Source organism: Rhinopithecus roxellana, chromosome 5 (genome assembly GCF_007565055.1).
Source record: "Rhinopithecus roxellana isolate Shanxi Qingling chromosome 5, ASM756505v1, whole genome shotgun sequence".
NCBI classification, from domain to species: domain Eukaryota; kingdom Metazoa; phylum Chordata; class Mammalia; order Primates; family Cercopithecidae; genus Rhinopithecus; species Rhinopithecus roxellana.
Genome location: NC_044553.1, coordinates 78,951,693 through 78,958,229, shown reverse-complemented (window position 1 = coordinate 78,958,229; position 6,537 = coordinate 78,951,693). Strand labels below are relative to the sequence as shown.

The following is a 6,537-nucleotide window of genomic DNA, read 5'->3' as shown; positions in this document are numbered from 1 at the left end:
ACTTTGGGAGGCTTAGGCCGGCGGATCACGAGGTCAGGAGATCAAGACCATCCTGGTCAACATGGTGAAATTCTGTCTCTACTAAAACACAAAAAATTAGCTGGGCATGGTGGCACACGCCTGTAGTCCCAGCCACTCAGGAGGCTGAGGCAGCAGGATCACTTGAGCCCGGGAGATGGAGGTGCAGTGAGCCGAGATCGCACCACTGCACTCTAGCCTGGCGACAGAGCGAGACTCCGTCTCAAAAAAAAAGAAAAAGAAATGTCTCTAGCTGTGTGGATGTGTATATGTATCTGTATGCATGTCTGCATGTATACACACCATATTTATTACATGACCAAGATGAATGCATGTGTTCATTTGTGATCATTAAGGAGCATTTTGCTGGGGCAGCAAGCTCAAAACAAATCACCTGTTGCCTCTGACAGCTGAAAGCCAGATGATGCTGAGGATGGCTGGACAGGTCAGCTGTGACTCTTTTGCTCAACTGTTGAACAAGAGTAGGCTTGAAGTTGATAACCTCTATTCCTCTCCTGGGTAGTGCTTCTCAAACTTCAAAGAGCATAGGAATCACCTGGAAAGCTTGTCAAATGCAAATTCGCTTCAGCTGGGCTGGGTGAGATTGACAGTCCATATGTCTAACAAAGTCCCAGGTAAGCCGATGCTGCTGGCCCACTGACCACCCGCTGGGTAACATAAGCTCTATGGCAGTGGTCTTTACACTTTGCTGCATAATAGAACCACCGGGAGCACTTTCAAAAATCCCTTGCCCATGCAATACCCCATACCAATTAAATCAGAAAATCAGAATCCCTGGGAGTGGACTCCAGGTCCCCAGGTAATTATAATGTGCGGCTGAGTTTGAGAACCAGAGGTCTAGTGCAGAGATTCTCAAACTGGAGTTTGAATCGGGATCACTTAGAGGGGTGCTGGGCATCACCCTCGAAGTTTCTGATTCAGGAGTTCTAGGGCGGAGTCCAGAGGTTCGTGATATTAGAGACAGAGGGAGAGGAAGAGGGAGTTGGGTGCGAGAAAGAGAGAGAGGTGGGGGAATGAGCAGAGAAGGAAAAAGAGAGAGGCGAGGAAAAAGGACAGGTTCCTTGTCTTCTGGGATTTTACAGGTTCCTAGAAGAAATAAGACAAGTATTCACATAAACAGAAAACAAGATTAACTATGATACAAAAGCCAAGAGAAAGAATCCAAACATTCTGGGGGAGAAGACTTCCAGCAGAGGTGATGAGAGGCGCTCCCAGGGGTGTGGAACTGGGAACCAAGAAAAGGGACTGGGTTTAAGGAACGCTTTATTGAAGAGGGTCTCCAAGGGTGGGCACTCAAACAACAGCTGGGATGTTGTCACACAGAGATGGGACAAGGCTGTTCCAAGCCAAAAGTTCAGGAGCAAGGGCCGGACACGGTGGCTCACACCTGTAATCCCAGCACTTCGGGAGGCCGAGGTGGGTGGATCACCTGAGGTCAGAAGTTCCAGACCAGCCTGGACAACATGGTCTCTACTAAAAATACAAAAATTAGCCGGGCATGGTGGCATGTGCCTGTCGTCCCAGCTACTCATACTCAGGAGGCTGAGGCGGAAGAATTGCTTGAACCGGGGAGATGGAGGTTGTGGTGAGCCAAGATAGAGTCATTGCACTCCAGCCTGGGGGATGCAACAAGACACTGTCTCAAAAAAAAAAAAAAAAAAAAAAAAAAAAAAAAAAAAAAAAAAAAAAAAAAAAAAATTCAAGTAGCAAAAGGTGAATACTAGAAAACATAGGCTGTGGCCGGGCGCGGTGGCTCAAGCCTGTAATCCCAGCACTTTGGGAGGCCGAGACGGGCGGATCACGAGGTCAGGAGATCAAGACCATCCTGGCTAACCCGGTGAAACCCCGTCTCTACTAAAAAATACAAAAAAAAAAAAACTAGCCGGGCGAGGTGGCGGGCGCCTGTAGTCCCAGCTACTCGGGAGGCTGAGGCAGGAGAATGGCGTAAACCGGGAGGCGGAGCTTGCAGTGAGCTGAGATCCGGCCACTGCACTCAGCCGGGAGACAGAGCGAGACTCCGTCTCAAAAAAAAAAAAAAAAAAAAAAAAAAAAAGAAAACATAGGCTGTGTTCAAGAAACAGCAAGATCTGGTCTAGAATGGATTGGGGATAGAGCATGGGGGGCCGGGGCAGGAGCAGGCTGCAAGGGAGGTCTGGGCCAGGTCCCATAGGGCCGCAGACTCCAAGCAGAACATGGAGGTCATGCTTGATTTGGTAGACAATGGGAAGCTCATGAAGGTTTTTAAGAGGAGCGCCCTATCACTCAGGAAGCAGTGAAAGAGCTACAATGAAGGGGCTGAGGCTGTTTGGCAGCAGCTGCAAGAATTCAGGTGAGAAACACCAAGTGCCTGGATTAGGGCTGGGTATGGAGGTAAAATGTCCTCAGGAAACATTCACAGATAGAGATAAGCTCTGCCACTTAAACTGTTAACATAGGTCTGATCTTCATTAGAATTAGAAGATACATGAATTGTGAGTGCCTAGAAGTTCCTGCTATATGAACATTAAACAACCACAGTCTAACCAGTTCTGGAAACATCCCGAGCTGGGTGAATGTGTCCAAGGTCCCAAGCTGGATAATTAGAATAGAGGTCAAGCAGCCTTATGTCGAGTAAATGTTTAAGAAGGAATGAAGACAAATGCACAGACTCCTGTCAGCAATCATGAGGAAGGTCAGGGGCATTTGTTAAAGACCAACAAAGACAATCTCAGAGGCAGAAGTCGGGGACAGACAAACCCAGCACCTGGGATGGTCCCCAATGGGCCCCATCTGGGTGCCCAGTGAAAGATGAAAGGCACAGAGGCCCTGCCGCAAGCCAGGTGGGAAGAGCTGTAATCACCTCTGACACCTGCTGAGACCTGAACCTCTGCTCTGTGCCTCCCCAACCAAATAACAACCTGAGGCCTCTCCTCAGCCCTCCACCACTCTCTCCTCCACAGTATCTGACTGCAGATCCAAAGTTCATGACAAACTGGTCACCTCCACTAGGAAGGAAGCAAAGACAGCTGTAAAATAGGATGAAGGTTTGCTTATTTTAATAGGAAGAATAAAATTAAAAGTATTATTTCGGGGCCAAAGAAAATCAAGTTACTTTGCTTCAAGCAAAACTGGGATCTCTATGCAGAAAGAGACAGGTCTGAGTTTGACTCCTGGCTCCACCACTTAACAGCCATGTGAGCTTCCTGAACTTGCATTTCCTATTTGTGAAATGACAATGCCAGCCACTCACAGGATTCTTAGTGAGACAGGCATGAAGGTGCCCAGGGCAGGGCTGGGTCACTGCGGACCTTCGGCATCAGTCCCTTTCTCCAGAGGACAGCTCTACTCATTCTCCCAGTCCCTGGCAGTTGTCACAGTCTCTGCCCTAAACCCCTTCAGTTTTCCTTCTCTTCTCTTCCCTCTTCTGAATCCTCCAGGCCAGATGCTCTGGAGTTAGCCACTGTCTTAATTCCATCTGCATCCCCTCCTTCCAACACCCAGTAGGAACTGTCACTTAAAATCATACATGTGACAGGCCGGGTGCAGTGGCTCACACCTGTAATCCTAGCACTTTGAGAGGCCAAAGCAGGCGGATCATGAGGTCAGGAGAATGAGACCATCCTGGCCAACATGGTGAACCCTGTCTGTACTAAAAATACAAAAAATTAGCTGGGCGTGGTGGCACGCGTCTGTAGTCCCAGCTACTTGGGAGGCTGAGATAGGGGAATCACTTGAACCCAGGAGGCAGAGGTTGCAGTGAGCTGAGATCATGCCACTGCAGTCCAGTCTGGCAACAGAGCAAGACTCTGTTCTCAAAAAAAAAAAAAAAAAAAAAAAAAATCATGCATGTGACAAAATGCTTAAAAACATGGGCTATGTCTTCAGACACATGCATTCAAATCTTGGTTCTGCCTGGTACAAAGACAGTGATCTTAAGGGATCTCTGGTGATAATCCTGCTACTTCCATGGTGGTGAAGAATTACATGAGTTTTCCATATTAGATGCCAAGCATATTTCCTGGCTTGCAGAAAGAGCTTGGGAAAATGCTAGCCATTGTGACTTTTGGTTCTTTCTCACATGTGTCCCATCTGGGCTGACCACCATCACTGCACACCTTCCCAGCTTCCCGGCTGCTCTCCTGGCCCCACCTCTCACTACCTAATCAAACCTACATCCTGTTGCCACACTCCACTTCCTCCCATGCCCCTTGGGCCCTAGTTCAAGAACCGGCTGAGGACAATGACATTCAGTCCAAGCCCCTCACCCCCACCCACCCTTCCCCTAAACTCTACTTCCTACCACTTCCTAAAAACACACTTGCCATTCCAATCAGCCCAGCTCTCCTGTCACCCAAAGGTATAAACTACCTTGGCTCTGCCCTTCCCAGCCTCTGCTCAGCATAGCTCCTCTCAGCTGCTACACCTCCTCCCTGCCCTATGCCTTTCCAAATTCTACTCCTTTCTACAGCCTCCTGCTTTGGTGTCACCTCCTCCAGAAGCCTTCTCTGACCTGACTTCTCCACTCCACGCTACCTTCTCTGAACTTCTGTAATTCTCATCAGCACAAAGACAGCTATATCCTATGAACCCTGAGACAGCTCTACTGCACAGGTTCATCTAAAGTAAATATCTGGTGATCAAGTGAGTCCAGTTTAAAACGTAAAACTAGGAGGGAGACAGGGAAGTTAAACAGCAGGTCGGGATCCCAACACTTATTAGTAACATTGAAGACAAATACAGTAACTATTGCAAAGAGCTCAAGTTTCCAATTACTATTTTAAGAGCCCAGGATGACTTCATACCACAGAAAGTCTCTAGTCATTAGCTGGGTTACTTGTCATTTATGTTGGTTTCATAAAAATAATCACTTTGAAAACATCAGATTGTTTTCTCTAATCAAGAACTATTTGGATGTTTCTTGCACAACCAAGTAAAGGTGACAGAGTGTGGTTTGCAGGGGTCTCCAGCTCCTCCCTGTGTAACTTCCATCAGCTTTCCAGCCTCTCCAAATATAAGTAAAAACAGTGCTTACTATGCAAATGCAGATCTAAGCCCCTCCTACACTGCAGTTCTGGAGCTGACACTACACACAGTGAGGACACTAAAGGCTGATGAACACACTGACTGCCTACAGACAGAGCAGAGGGATGGCGCTGTCCCCCACTCTGTCTTGGACACCACCTTCTCCTCTGAAACAACACACTCCTCCACCTTGGAAGGGTGCTCCCATCCTCTCCCTATGAAGTTCTACATCTCACCACTGTCCCGAAGGGTCTGGGTCAAGTCTTCCACCAGGGCTGCTGCCTCCTCACTGTTTTCAGGCCAATGCTCTTGCAGCCAAGCCTGAATTTTCCTTGGCAGCACAGTCAACATCTGCTCCTTGGTGTGTACCTCTGGCCTCAGCCAGTGATGGCAGAGCTCTCAGAGGTGGCCGAGTACATCCTGCAGTCCCCTGGTTGCCTCCGCCTGGGGCTGCCCTTGCCGGCACTCTGGGGAAAGGGCTCAGACTGAGGGCTATACTCCTGCAGTACAGCTTCCTGCACCCAGGAGTCATCCTCCAGGATCATTATGGTGACCTCCTCCTCTTGTCTTTCTTCCTCTTTGACAGAGCAGGAGCATCGCCATCTTGGACAAGCCTATTCTAAATCCAATCAAAAACCTAAATCCAAAGGGCATCAGGCCTAATGGCTAAGGTCAGCATGACCATAAGCCACAAACTAACATCTCTCACCAGAAACATTCAAAACTCCTTCCCAACCAGAGACATGCTAGCCCTGAGATAACCCGCTCTTGCCGGAAAGATGTCAGCCCCAAGATAACCTCCCTTCTGCCCAGAGACGTTCCAAACCCGCCAAAACTTCTGCCCCACACAGAAACATTCCAAGCTTGTAATAAGCACCCTCACCCTAAAACCAATATATACTCTTAGTCTGGAAGAGAAAGGGCTCCTGACTGAAATTGGCCAGAAGCCCCTCTTAGGTTTTATCTAAGTAAGCCTGTCTTTAATTGTCTAGCCATAGTTCATGTTTTTTTTTTTTACTCTTTCTTTAACTCTTACACTCTTTAGGCACCCTGGACCAAGGGGCTCAGCGGAGTGGTCACTTTCGATATCTCTGTGGCCATCATCCAAGGTCCTGGGGCAATCACTTAGGCTTCAAGCCTTGAACCTCAGTCTTCTCCAGCCAGGCTCTGGGGTAAGACACCTCCCTCCTCAAATCGCAACAAGTAGTCCTGCTGAGAAACAAAAAAGAGAACCATAATCACTAAATAGACTGTCCTAAGCAATCTAACTCACAAGAGCCCAGTCAGACCACCAGGTGGTCCTCACATATGCAAACCAACAGATGCTTCCTGTCACTCTTAAAGGAAAAATCACTTATTCCTGAAAACACCTCTCTCTGTGGTAAGAGAAGTTAAGAAGTATTACAAGTGTCCAGGTGCAGTGGCTCACGCCTGTAATCCCAGCACTTTGTGGGGGCTGAGATGGGTAGATCATGAGGTCAGGAGTTGAATACCAGC

The 6,537-nt window shown here is 48.2% G+C and overlaps 1 pseudogene; it reads right to left on the bottom strand.

Moving 5' to 3' along the window:
* Positions 1–3,000: 3,000 nt before the first annotated feature.
* On the bottom strand, positions 3,001–6,144 carry LOC115897566 (annotated as a pseudogene).
* Between the last annotated feature and the right edge of the window lie 393 nt (positions 6,145–6,537).